Source organism: Vicugna pacos, chromosome 26, assembly GCF_048564905.1.
Source record: "Vicugna pacos chromosome 26, VicPac4, whole genome shotgun sequence".
Taxonomy (NCBI): Eukaryota; Metazoa; Chordata; class Mammalia; order Artiodactyla; family Camelidae; genus Vicugna; species Vicugna pacos.
This window is the reverse complement of record NC_133012.1, coordinates 12749181-12763609: the sequence shown is the minus strand read 5'-3', so window position 1 is coordinate 12763609 and position 14429 is coordinate 12749181. Positions and strand designations below refer to the sequence as shown.

At 42.0% G+C, this 14429-nt stretch overlaps 1 protein-coding gene across 5 annotated transcripts in view; it reads right to left on the bottom strand.

Moving 5' to 3' along the window:
* TRMT9B (tRNA methyltransferase 9B (putative)) overlaps positions 1-1798 on the bottom strand; it is a 47270-nt gene extending 45472 nt beyond the window's left edge. For 3 of the 5 annotated variants that reach the window (XM_072950348.1, XM_072950349.1, XM_072950352.1), the window contains exons 1-2: positions 1554-1798; positions 914-1091 (exon numbers count right to left, since the gene is read on the bottom strand). The gene's annotated coding sequence lies outside the window, so the exon portion shown is untranslated. The remainder of the gene's footprint in view (positions 1-913; positions 1092-1553) is intronic. The other 2 variants (XM_072950350.1, XM_072950351.1) reach the window with 1 other exon arrangement.
* Between the last annotated feature and the right edge of the window lie 12631 nt (positions 1799-14429).

Below are 14429 nucleotides of genomic sequence, written 5' to 3'. Positions count from 1 at the left end.
GGGCAATCAGTGGCCATCAGGGAGTTGCTTTCATTCTCTTCAAATGACCCTCCCCTCTGAGCTACTCTGAAGCATCCCTCACCATCCCTGGAGAGTCCTTTATACCACATTTTCTGTCAGGCATCAAGGACAGAAAAACCTACAATTCTCCCTTCCCAAACTTCAAAAAAGATGAACCATTCTTTAGCCAGAAATGTCAAGGATTCTATATGCTAATGAGTTACATGAATAATAGTACTTTAGCTGCTGAAACGAGGGGTTAAAAGCCAACTGCCAACTGTATTATTGCTAATAACTTTAACCTCAAAACGATACAGCTATATTCTAGCACTTCGCCCACAGGAAATGTTCAATGTACATTTAAATGCATACAGACCAACCGATATAAAAACTTTGTTCATAGATACTCACAACCTTACCCTTTTCTACATAAAGCATGGCATTATAATATTGATCAGAAAGAACCCAGATAATACAAAAGGATACAGACAGGATGTATTAAACAAATCCTACCGTTCCGTCTTGATATTCCTTCTTAAACTATGTTTTTGACACCAGCTTGGACTATTGCAATAAGTAATTTCAGATAAACTAAAAGATATTCTGACAAACTTTCTGGTTTCAAGTTATCTTAGTTCATCACCTCCTGCTAGTTAAAAAATAATTCCCAAGTGATAGCTTCTAAAGGGAAAGATACACGTGTTCTTCAGGAAAACACAAATTCATTTTCACGTTTAAACACTAAACATGTCCCCTGCAGCTCTGGGTTCTGATTTATCCCGTGTAATATCTGAAGCACACCCCGCAATCCCTTTCTGCACGCCAGGCTCGCCTGTTCGGATCACTTCTAAGTTTTCCAGGTAAACAGGTCACCCTCGGCGACTAGAACAACAGACGAAGAGCAGGCACTCACCCAGGAGGTCAGACCTGGGACGACGGCGCCCGAGAGCGCGGGAGGCGACCCGTCGCGCCCCCTCCTCCGGGTCCGCAGGGCGAGAGCAGGCACAGGGTTGGCGAAACTAGAGTGGAAGAGAGAGTTCCCGCCGCTCCCCTCCGCGGGCCATAGTCAACGCCACGGTCGCCGGCGCTGGCTGCAAGGTATGGGGGCGGGCAGCTCTATGGAACCGAATAGTTGCAATGCAACCCCCCGAAGCCGGGGAGGAAAAGCTACCTTTGCATCAAAGCTGGGGGCTATACCGGGTGTAACTTCCACCCTGTGACCTACTTTAGAGTGTGAGAATGAAAGCGTTGGGGAAAAAAACAGACGGAGGGCGCGCAGAGGAGCGGGGCGCCAGGGATGCGCGTGCCCGCGTGGGAGCGCGCCCGCGCGCCCTTGGTGCTTCCAAAAAGAAGTTGCAGCAAGGCCCCCGGAGGCCTCGGGGCCGCGGCCGGGCAGGCAGAGCCGGGGGATAGCCCCTCCGCCAGCGCCTCCTCCCGCCGCGGCCGGAGAGCAAGCTTCCCGGAGCCTGGGGGCCTCCGGGCGACAGCCCGCAGCCCCGGCAGCGCAGCTCCCCGCCCCCATCGTCGTCCCCGCCTCCCCAACCCGCCCTCACCTCTCTGGGCGGCGCTCGGGCCCCGGCAGCCCGGGGACGCGGGCCCGCGGCGCCTCGGGGCCAGGAGGGCGGCCAGCCTGGCAGGGGCGGCAGGCGCCAAGCGGAGCCCGGGGAGTGTTGCCTCCCTGCCTGGTCCCCTGGGAACGCCCCGCCCGAACGTGCCCGGGAAATGAGGCTCTGCTGCGCCCGCCCGGCCTGGGGATCGGGGTGACCTTACTGCCTCCGCCCCGCGCTCTTCTGGTCGGTCCCTCCCGGCGTGGCCCGTCCTACGTGGAGAGGACGCCGAGGCGAGCACACCTGGAGCGCAGCAACGCCGTACCTGGTTGACAACAGCGTGACGCTTTAGGGTGTCTTTTTTCATTTGATCTTGGCAACCACCTTCTGCCACAGAAAGGTCCCCATTGTGGGCATATGGGGAAACCGAAGATCAAAAGGGTTAAGTCCCAGGTGCCATTGCTCAGACTCTTAAGATCTTTTCGTTCAAACAGCCTTCGTAATTCTGTTAAGAGTTTTGCAAAACTAGACCCATCAAAGTAGCATCTTTCAGAAGAAAGGTTGGAAGTTAGGTTGGATATTTCTGCCGAAAACTGGACACAGATTCCGCCTTCCCTCACCCTCCGCTTCTGTAACAATAGGGTTAACTACTTTCTGCCGGGTCCTTAGCCTGATCATCTTCAACTGCTATTATTAGCAGCTCAGTGATCTTCAGAGGCCTGATGTTTAAAAACATGCTCGTACCCAATACTGGAAAATGAACATGTTTAGTAACTGCTCGGCTGCCCTTTGTATCTGAGCTTGACGCTCCTGACTCCGTGGGGGGCGGGGTGGGGATCAGACTTCCTGTTGAGTTGTAGTTCCAGGCATAGTTTTTTGTGGGGACCCAACTATGTCTGATACAGACGCCGGCGATGTTACTTAAGGCTCTATGAAGAGGGCAGTGGAGATCAGCATATATATATAGTGTGTGAATCTGGAATGGTTTTCTAGTAGTGCCGTAGTATATCGGGGTAGGGCAGGGAACGTTGGCTTGGGCATTTCTATCTTACATGCCCAAAGATAATTAAGTTTCCTTTTTCTATAAACGTCTCCTTTTTGCATTTAAAAGGGAGAAAAATCTTGATCCTGATGATACGTGTTCTTCTTGAGCTGAATGCCAGCCCACAGAAGCGCTACTGCTCATTTTTGTTTTCATTCAGTGGAGTTAGAGCTACAGTATTTCCTACATATGTTCCTTGTTCTCTTCTAACAGTGCAATAGAAGACAAAGCACACCTAAGTAAGTATAGTACAGTGGCTGCACATAGTAGGTACCTGATAAATACTTGTCCAGTGAATGAAATCGCAACAGAATGCGACGACTATGAAAGTACCCTGGCTTGAATTCCACTGGAAAACATGAGGGAAGTCAGTTACAGGTGATGTGATCAGGGAAGGCATCCTGGAGGTGGTGACAAGTGCAGGATTTTGATACGGAGAATGGCAATTTAGCCCATTGGAAGTGAGAAAGTATGTTTGCTTTGCTTTCGAGATATGGCAGAGGCAGAGGTTCTCAACCTTTTGTAGTGATAGGTCCATGTGAGAATCTGATAGAAGTTTTGGAACTTTCCAATATCAAAAAAGAATGTAAAAATATTTGCATACATTTTCTGAGATTTCACAGACTAGCTGAAGCAGATCTGTGGAATCCCTAGAAGTCTGTGAATTTGAGTTACCATTTCCATGTTGGGAGGCAGGGAGAAGAATAGATTATTCTATTTGAGGCCATTATAGTTCCATGGCATTTCCATGGCCAGTAACAGAATTTGGATAATGGCTGAAGTATTGCAAAGAAAAGTGTGCTATAGAGAAAATGTGTACACCACAGAGGTATAGCATTCCCTTTTGGCAGCTGGACCTTGAACATTTATATTCTTGTAGTATATGAGAATTTTACTTTCATCTCTCAGCAAAGGTTTGGGGGAGACAGACAAAATGTGAATGTCAAAATTTGGCAGTTGCTAATGCTGGAGGATACTTATCTCCTTATTTGTGACGTTTGACATTTTTCATGAAAAAAAATTTATTAATGAAATTTTACTCTCAGGTAGACATAACCAATCCTATGACATTTCTTAGCCTGTTAAGCTTGTTAGAATGGAAGTTTTGTATGAAAAAAAAAAAGGAAACAATACAAGTATGCTGGTGATGCCACACGTAAGATTGTTATTAATAAGTGAAGTCTATATAGAAATAATAGTTTTTCTCTCATAGTGAATTATGCAGTAGGTTGGCAGTGGTCTCAGCAGAAATTAGAGCACTGTGGAGCATTGAACAGGTATTCTCCTGTTTCTTCCTAAACTCACACTTAACTTCATTTTATACAGCTTGGTTAACTAAGTGCCATATATAGTTAATAATTAATTAATTATTATATAATGTTATATCATTATGTATTATAACAATTATATATGTTATATAATATGTATGTTATACATGTAATAATATGTATATTATATAATACATTATGATTTAATAATTATACAATACTATCTATTATATTATTAATATTATTCTATTGCTTCATTAGCTCAGTTCCGGTATTAGTTAACTCCCCGAGTCTATCGAGCATCTCTGGAGGAGCAGATGGTGGGCTGTGGTTCTCTGAGTACCTGCCCTGCCCCTTTTGAGAAAGGCAGCCATAGTGGTTCCATCACGTGACTAACTCCAGCAAGGATTCGTGCCCACCCGAGGGGACTCTCTAGTTTGTTCTGTGACCTCCAAGGCAGCGGCTTGAGAACAATGCCTTCTAGGTGTGTACTGTGTTGTAGATGATGAGACAGACCCAATCAGATCTTTTCCCAATAGCCTTTGAGGCCAGGCCAGGATTTGAACCCAGGCAGTGAGTGTTCCAGTGGGTTGGTAACCACTCTGTTCATGGCCTCAAGAGAAGCAAAGACACTTAAACTGAGCCACTTGCATGACTGAGTCCCCACTGTAGGAGCAGTGGATGCCTTGACACTGAAGAGCTCACTCTACTGTACTATTTGGGGCGACTGTTTCCTTGCTGACCTTCCAGAACCTTCAGAGTTGCTTATGACTGCAGAGACTATCGCTTGTTCTTCCTGATTTCCTCAGGTAGCTTCATAATAAAGTAATATCAGTGCAGACAACCTGCTTCTCTCTTTATAACCTGAAGGAGCAGAACCATATGGTAACATAACCAATTGCCGGTAACGCTGCCACGATAGGAAGTGGAGCTACAACTGTCCTGTCCGTGGCACCACCCTTTCAGTGGTCTTCTCTCCTCCTAGTAAAACAGAAGAGATAGCTTCTCAGAGATGTTATTTGCAAACAGATGTTAACTACAAATCAAATCACATTTTCCAGTTGACTTTTTTTTAAGTAAAATCTTTTTCAGAAAAAAAAAAATTCCCCAAACCGTTAAGAAAATTATATCCAGAATTTAGCAGCTATGATTTTTAAATGTTTCTATAATAAAAAATGGGAAAATATAATCAACAAATAATAAAACCAAATTATTTCATGTCCCTTCTGCTTGAGGGCCATAACCAGCTCTCCATTGCTCATTAAATACCACGAATCCCACAAAATAGGATATGGCGCCCCTAACAGTCTGGCCCCAACCTACCTTTCTGGGCCTAAGGAAATCATGAGATTTCTCTCAGCTTCTGCAGCCCTAAGCTCCACACCTCTGATTTCTTAAATTATGGCAAGAAAGTCAATGTAAGCTATTTTCGTAAAGCTTCTGACCATTATCTTATTTATTTTGTCCTCATTGTCTGTCACAGTTCCTGGCACTTAGAGCTGAATGCACATATTTGAACAAAGGAAGTTGCATATATTGCTACAAGCCCCAAAGTATGCTGCACGATGCTTACATAACTATTCCATTCATTTCAACCTTGACTGTCTACTTCATACAAGGCCTGGATCTAAGTACTGGCTATTAACCACATTGGGTGCTTACCTATTACGACTATAATGAGACTTTAAAAAATATTGCTGGGTTCTTACCCACATTTTTCCTCCTTTCAGAGTCATGCCAGGTTTTTTTTTTTTTTTTGAGTGACTTTAACTATGATAATGTCTTAGTGCATAAGAAAGTGGGACCTCCCCACAGATGGAATGGAAAACTGAGGCCAGGTTAGCCACAGATTACAGGGGAAAATGGTGCAGTGCTCCCTCAGTGATCACTTTAGGAGACTCGAGACAAAACAGTCTGACAACAGGGACAGAGAAGGCTGAAGCTTTGTGACCTCATTGGTTTCAAAGGATTCCCCACAACAAACCAGTCAGACGGGCTGGGGATCAAAGAGCTCACAGCTGCTGCTGCTAATATAAATCAGCGCATCTTGGAAATAGGAGTGCTAACCAAAAGCTCTTCTTAGCACGTCGGGGCGTACATGAGCTGGGGTCTAGGCACTGTGCTAGAAAAACAAAACAGATAAATCCCTACCCTTGTGGAACTTATGGTCTAGTGGGATGACAGACATTAATCAAATAATCCCAGATAGCACCAATCAAATGTGTAATTCCAAACTGACACAAGTACCTGGGAGGCAAGGTACAGAATTTCATGAGAGTTTATGTGGCCCTTCTCTCTCCCAGAAGGAACTTGGGTGCAGGATTCATCCTCAAAGTCTAGCCCAGAATGGTACACAGGGAGGTGTTCAAAATGTTTTTGTTGAAGGAACATATTCATCTACTTCTGACATGGAAGTGATGTATGATATTTGTCTATATTGCATAGCATTGGCTAAAATACACAGCAGATATTCCCTCAAATGCTGATTGTCATCCACTGCCACTGAAGCTGTTGGCTTTTGTTCCGTGACCGCAAATCCATAGATCATGTATCTCCAAATGCATCCTGTTTCCTTTACCACCATGACAGCATGTGAATTCTGATTATCCCGGTAGCATCATCAAGAACATTCTTTATGGCCAAAGTCCTTATACACACTCATAATTTGCTCTTCTTTCTCGGCAGCACCAGCCCCTTACCCCTCTTCCGTATAGCTCATAATGTTTTCTGAAGAGGTAAAACCGCATTGTTTCTTCTGCCCTCTGCGGAAACTATGTCATCCTCCAGCCGTCCTGTCTATCATTTTCCTGTTTCCTCTCCATCTCTGTAGCTGTGTGAGGTTTTTTTTTTTTTTTTTTTTTTTTTTTTGCTGCATCCCTTTTCTCTTCATTTCTGCCCTATTGCTCTTTCATCATCTGCTTGGAATCCTGTCATTTTTTGAAGTCAGCTTTTTGCTGAAAGAGTAGACAACACGTCTCCTGGTTTATTTTATCTTTTTTTTTTTTAACAGTGCTCTTGCATAATTCTTTTCCAAGAAACACGCTCAGACACAGGTCTGATTTTTTCTGTATGTGTTGTTTGTCTTCAGCTTTAAATGGACAGGGAGTGAGAGAGCGACCTTATTTTCACTGGCAGGGAAAGAAAGACTGTAAAAAGGAAATTCTAACAACAGAAAACATGTTATATAAAATATAGAATATCCAGCATGTTGAAAAATACAGAGGCATGATTTTGAAGATAATTTAATGTTCTGGAAATACAATGTAATGTTAAATGAAAAAGCGTTTTGAATAGACTTTAGGTTAGGTAGATTATATATTTACATTTATGGACAGGAAAAATACTGGAGAAGTATACCAAAACCTTCATAGTGGTTTTCTCCAATGATGGAATTTTCACTTTTATTTCTTTTATATGTTTCTTAAAGAGGAAAGGAAGGTATATAGTTTCAGAACAAAGCATATTCCTATTTGTCCCCACAACTCTGGCCTCGTGGATTTTATCTGTGTGGCACCCCTATTGTTACCAATCAAGTGTGTGAGAGGCAGTATCAACACATGGGAAACCCTCTTGTTCGTTTCCTTTAATGTTATTTTAAATACCCAAGCACAGCAGCCTTCCTAAGTCAGTCCAATTGTTTTAAATCTAAAAGTCACAATTACCATAGCGTTCACCCACCGGAAATCTGTTCATGGCTATGCCATGGACACAGCCACATGTGCCCCATACTGTTTTGTACTTACGTTATTGGTGTTTGCATCCTGTTTTGTTAGGTACAGTCGAATGTCAGCTCCCTGGGTAAGCACCTTGATTACATCAGCCTGTTGGTAATGGTGGTCTTGAGTTCATATGAAAGTCAGCTCTAGGAAAAATGGAGTAGATTCATTGTTTATTTTGTGTGTGTGTGTGTGAGAGAGAGAGGGAGAGAGCGCGCTTATGTGTATACTTGTCTGTGTTTATGTAGTTCCTAGAGATTTGATACTCTAGGGAAAGTGGAAGGTGAATTTTGAAGTGGTTGTTTTTTTTTTTCTCTGATGATATTTTTGGAAGTTTTGCAGGGGACGGGGACAAAACTTTTTTTTTTAATTAGAATAAATTTGCATTTAAAGTTAGGTACTAATATTTGTTACTAGAAGTTAACTTATTGTAAAATAGTTTCAGAAAACTGCTCAATAAGAAAATTTTGTTGGAAAACTATCTGTCATTGTCAAAGTACAGTGTTTAATTTTCTGAAGACAAGCAAGACAATACTACTCTACCACAGTCCTACCACCAAAATGATAATGACCAGATTTCCTTGACTCTGATCTCAACCAGGATCTCTGGATCTGAGATTACTCACCTGAAAATTGAGGGAGTTGAGTTAGAACTCAGATCACTGAGGTCCCTTACAGTTCTAAAAGCAAAAAGCATTTTTGCTTGGATCTAAAACGTTGTAAAATTAAGACGGAATTTGGTGCCTTCTTTATCTTATTCATTTATGATCTAAAGGTTGAGTAGGCGCTTCCTGTTGTCCAAGCTTTATTTCAAAGGATTGGATGTGGAGTTAATAGCTGGTACTAGCTTCTGTTTAATTCATGCGAAGAATTTAGGAAGAAGTTGGCAAGATGGAAGAGGAAGGAGACATAATTTTGAGAGTCTCCAGAGGGCAGACTTGGACCAGCGAAAGGAGGTTACCTGGGAGCACACTGAGACTCAACATGAGCAAGAGATTTCTAAAGCGTGAACTGCCTGAAGGCCCGGCTGGCTCCTCCAGCAGGGGCAGCTCTTCGTCTCCGGACAGGCAGACAAAGAGGCCGGCTTACTTCCCGCTGATGTCTGCGGAGGGAATCCGCGTATCAGGTGGGAGGTCGTGCTTCAAAGAAACCTCGAAGTCCTTTCTGGAGCTGGGGTTCTTTGATGTGGTGTTATCAAAGGGTGTTGAGAGACGGGCAGAGCACAGAGTCTCTTCAGGTGTTTGGACGAAGAATGAGGCTGATATTTCCACAACACAGCCTTTGCCACCCTGGTCTCTCCTCCCTTCTCCAGATGGTTTCACCTCCTGTATTATGTGAAAGAAACTGGCTCTGTTTGGAAATAGTAGTCAAGCCAAGATATAAACTAACATGGGAAGGAGTTGCAACGGTCAGTTTCATCCCATTGTTTAAGGCATTCGGCTGAGACCAGAGCAGGGAATATGCCACAAAGACCATGGGAACTGTACAGATAATCAGCATCCTTGGCTTGACATAAAACTATGCTCGTAGCTGCTGACTTGGAATTTGTATTTGCTTTTTCCCATTTAACATGAAAGAAGAAACAAAATAAATAAAGATAATGAGTAGGAAGGTGATTAAAAGCATTAAAAAATCCAACTGAGCAATCAAAATAGCCACAAAAGGTCAGATAAGGGTATTCTGGGGTCTGCAGGTTATTTTATTTTGTTTTGCCTTGTCTAAAAGCAAAATACATAGTCATCACCCAGCAAGAATAAAAAACAGAAGAAAATACCTTCCTGAGAGGAAGATTGCAAGTGAACTGGCCCAGAGGTTGAAGGCATTGCCAAGGGGCAGACAGGTGGGAAAGCCCTTGGGCTGTACATTTTCTGTTATTGCAGGAGCAAACTTGTCTTAACATTTTGGACAGTGGCTCTTTAATTCCCCAAGGCCAAAGCTTTCCTACAGTTACTATTCCAGCCACATACAGACAAGGGTAGTATAATGAAGTAGCCATCCCTCGTGAGCTCAGTTTTATCCAACTGGAAATCAAATCAGTCTAACCTGAAGAAAACAATTTAAGAGAAGTGCCAAGCATAATTTTCCTGTATCCAAAATGGGTACATGTTAAAAGAATGTTCTTTGCCCAAGAGCTGACTTGGCTGAAGAAATGTTCATGCAAAAGAGAAAGCCATCTTACATGAGAATAAAAATGAACTTTTCTTTTCAAAAATTCAATTTAAACCTAAATTCATAAACTACAGCATATGTAAAAATTCAGAATATTTTAGCTCCAGCTTTAAAGAAAGTTTGAAATGCCTTGGAATTCTAGAATTCTCTGTCTCTGAATGTCATGGTCAACTGTTGGTGAAATTTTACGTTAGAAATTATTTAGAATTAGTCCAACATTCAGAATCCTGGTGCATGTTAGGGAAAGAAGGGGAAAAACAAGGATCTGAAAAGATACTTTAGCTCTTTACTATTGACTGAGAGAGGAAAAATCTAGGAGCAAAAACTGTTTGCTTCTCAGTAGATTAATTTTTAACGTTACCGGCAGATTATTCTAACACAAGAGTAAAGCAAAGAATTTCCTCCAGGTTTTCTTTGTCTTTATGGGAAAATAATAGAAAAGAATCACACCAAGTTAATAAAGCAGTTATGTGTGCATATAAAGTTTAAAAGATGGAAAGAATTTTTGAGGTAATGGAGTGCATATGAAAGAAAGAAATGTTCACTTTAAAAACATGAAAATTCAGAATTGCATGAAAAATAAATGAACCCATAATTGTACCAGTTAGAGACATTATTGTTAACATTTTGGTGCGTTTCCTTCCTGTGTGCTTGTGTGAGTCCATCTATTTAATATTTTTAAAATCAAAATTGGAGTGGCATTACAATCATTTTTATTTTAAACTATATCTTTGTGCAACATATCATGTTGTTGAGTAATCTCCCAAAACACTGATTTAACATAATCATTAAAACTCATTTAAAAATATTTATCAGGTGCCAAGTGTTAGACAAAGTACAGCAATGCATTAACTCACTTCATCCTCAGGAGAGCTTAAAGCCCCATCATTTTTATTGTAGTTTGCTTTTTTTCTTTACTTTTTTGTCTTTAACAAATGGAGCAACTGAGCTTAAAAGAGGTTCAGTAACTTGCCCAAAGCCAATAAATGGTGGGGCTGTGACTTGAAATGATTTGGTTCTAACTCTATTGCCAATATTCGTAATAATTGTGATATACCACCTCTACATGACAAATGGAAGTGATCCCAATAAAATGTCAAAACTTTTTTTTACTTGTCAGGAGATCAATTAACTTCCTTCAGAAGCCTTACTAAGTAAATCTCCGTGACAGCTATATGAATCACATCCTCCCTCAGAGAGCAACTACTACTGTCTGTTTAAGATCTTCAGTTTTCTTTTTGGAAGCTCTTGAGTTTTAAAAGGGCAACACCGTATATTTGCCTCTGTGCTTGGAGAACACTGTAAGCCTCCCTTAAAACTGTGTAAAAAATCCAGAGAACATCATATCTGCTGCTTTTTTGTAGGAATGTTTATATGAACCATAAACCAGAGTAGAGGTCACTCTGTCTTCTGGCACTTGCCGTGTGCTGCGCTGCGTTGCTTCTCTCATTGCGTGCAAGCCCTGGTCCCGCCTCAGCTGTAAGCTTCTGCGGTACATTCTGTCAGTTCTTGCATTTTCAGAATCTAGCACATCATCTTGAAAAAGTTATTCAACATTTGCTGGCAATATGCATGATGGCAATTGTGTTCAGTGTATCAGTCCTTAAATACTAGATACTTAAATGCTCAACCACAGTCATCTTAAATGAATTATCCTTCATAGAGAATCTTCCTTCTGAGGCAGAGACGATGCTAAGTGATAACAAACCAGGTCCACTTACCTCCTCGGCACAGAGGGAATTGACATGCCAGGTCTCCTTCCCAGTTTAGTGGGACCATGTCTGTGTGACTTAGTTCTGGCCAATAGAACGTGGGCAGAGTGATGTGCACCCTTCTGGTCTTGGTCCTTACTCCCTACAGCCTCCTCTGTGGCATTCTCCCCCCAACACACACACACAATTCATAGTGAAGACACAACTAGTAGATTCATAGGTCCATGAATCTCCATGTGGAAGGTCACCTACTGAATACTGAATCTGACTGTGATGTGATGTGAGCTGTTGAGGTTTGGGGGTCGCTTTATAGCTCCTAATCTCCTGTTGTGTCTCGTACTGAGTTTCACTTATGCCACTACTTATGGCACTACTGCTGTCATGTTTCTTTTCCTTTTGCCTCTACTCTTTCTTCAACCTGCAATTCCCTCCTCCCATGTCTTTACCTGTTAAAACCCTACTTATGACTCAACTCAAATGTCCTTTGGGTGAAGCTGTATCTCTCATCACAGGCGGAATAACCATGCTGTACTCTACACTGTCACTGAACTTGATTTTCTTACTGTACTTTCACAGTTGAGGGTGGTCACCATCGTATCCCTAGTTCTAGCCCAATGGCTGGCATTTGTTACGACTCAGTAATACTTGTCAACAAATGACTCGATGAAAGATTGGAGGGACAGATGGGAGCATGTCACTTCTCCTACAGGTCTGATGAGTTCTTTGCCTATGGGATCACGTCTCAGTTCCTGGTGACAGGTGCAGAACTTGGCATAGGGAGTCATTTAAAAAATGTTTGCGGAATGGCTAAAGTGCTATATTGATGATGATGGAAAGAGGTTTTGTTTTTTTTTCCTTAGAATAAGTGTTCATCAGACTTTTATAATTCTTGGAATATAACAACTGTCACAGATGGGAAATTTATCACGAAATTTGACCTGAATTCCCTTTGTTGCAGTTTCAAGTCTTGTGTGATTCTTAGTTACCCTACAGTCACAGCACTTTGAAGCAGGAAGAGGTTCAGTTCGCATAAACTATTTCTGTCTGATGTATTTACAGAAGAGATGGTAATGATTCAACTGCTCTAAATCAATGCGGCTGCCTTATTTCAGGAAAGACCGGGTTTGGAGAGTCTTCTGTCATATATTCCTTTTCCCTGGTGGTTTCTGTAATTTGTCACAGATTCATGCTTGTATGGAGGCGGAAAATAGGGATATAATAATCTGGGAAGAAGAGAGTGGGGTGGCAACCGGTGAGGCCAACTCTGTTGCTGAAGGCTCAGTAATTAAAACTATTCTAGTTATAAAATCAAGAAGTGTGTGGCATGTGGCTACATAAGGTGGTAAAAATTACATGGAATTAATGACTAAGAATATGGCCATCATCCAAAATATAAACACAATCTGATTTCAGAAAATACAGCTAAGCATTGAAAATGCTACCATGATCGCTGTTGTGCTGAACAGCCCCAAACTGTGCCCTGAAATGTAGCAGATATGTTTATTGGCAAATAGCATATGGAGCACAAAATAAGGTTTTACATTTTAATTGAAGATTCCAAATATATTTTGGTAAAAAGTTAAACAATAAGGAAGCTACAAATTAAAAAAAAAAAAAACTGGCTCTCTTCACAACCTCTTTCCCACTCGAGCTGCACTGTCCTTCCCAGAAGTCACCTCTGTTTGGGGTGTGTGTTACGCCTCTAGCCTTCTGTGTGATTGCCAACAAGCATTTGCCTATACAAATATGATGGAGAGCAGTCCTTACATGAATGTTATCATACCACCTATATCATTCTACAGCTTCTTTTATTTATTCAACCATTATGTCCTGAAAACCCTTTCATATCCACACCTATAGATTGGCCTCATTCTTTTTTTTAACTATTGCTGCGACGTCCACCCTGTGGATTTACTACACTTTATTTAACCACGTCTTTATTGAAAGAGATTTGCATTATTCTTGAATATTTATTATCGTGAACTGCTATAATGAAAATCACTGCACAGGTTCGCATAGGCACATGTGTGAGTATTCCTGCAGGTTGAAAAGTGCCAGGTAGGATATCTATAAGAGTGTCAATTCTGAACATTAAAAATCATTGTATTTAGTTAGTATACCTCAGTTTAAAAAAATATAGATCTTAATGTAAGAATGATGCCCCATGTGGCTTCTGTGTGGAAGAAGACTAGGAGGGGTGGGTGGAGGCTGGGACTGGTGCAGTAGGCAGCAGAAATGATGATGGGGCTGGGAGTAGCAGCAGAGATGATGATGGGGCTGGGAGTAGGAAGGCCACAATGGAAGACATTTAGAAGGGAGAAGGGGCAAGACCTGTGACTGAGGAGACTGGGGGTGAAAGGAAAGGGACATTCTAAATGTCACCCAGCTTTCTGGTCTGGGTAACTGTGTGGACAGTAGTACCATTAGCTGAGATGGGGTCCTGGGAGACAGAGCCAGTTTGGGAGCAAGTGACAAATTCAGCTTTGGACATGTCTGAGGGGTCTGGAAAGCTTCTTGGTCTTGCCTCTCGTTTTTCCAGCTGAGGCAGGTGAAATCCAGAGGAGCCATGTGACCTGTCTCACACTGCAAGGCGCTGGCAGCACCAGGGGACCTTCTGCCCTGCTTCCTCACTATTGTTGCAAAGGTCTAATGAGCAGGACAAAGTGGCATGGCATTTGTGAGTTGCCTATTCATTTCACTTTCTCTGATTTCATGGTTGGACATCTTTTTCTTATTGATTTGTAAGAGACTTTTATGAATTCTAGGTAATCCTTTGGAAGCTATAAATGTGGCAGATATTTTCCACCAGTTAGTTACAAGTCTTTTTAATTTTGTTTGTGTGTCTTTTGTCATAGAACAGCTTTAAATTTTTAGGTAGTCAAACCTATCAGTCTTTTGTATGGTAGCTTCTGGGGTTTGTGTTTTGCTTATGAAGTCTTTTCCCTTCTATGATTATGAAAATACTTGCCTGTAGT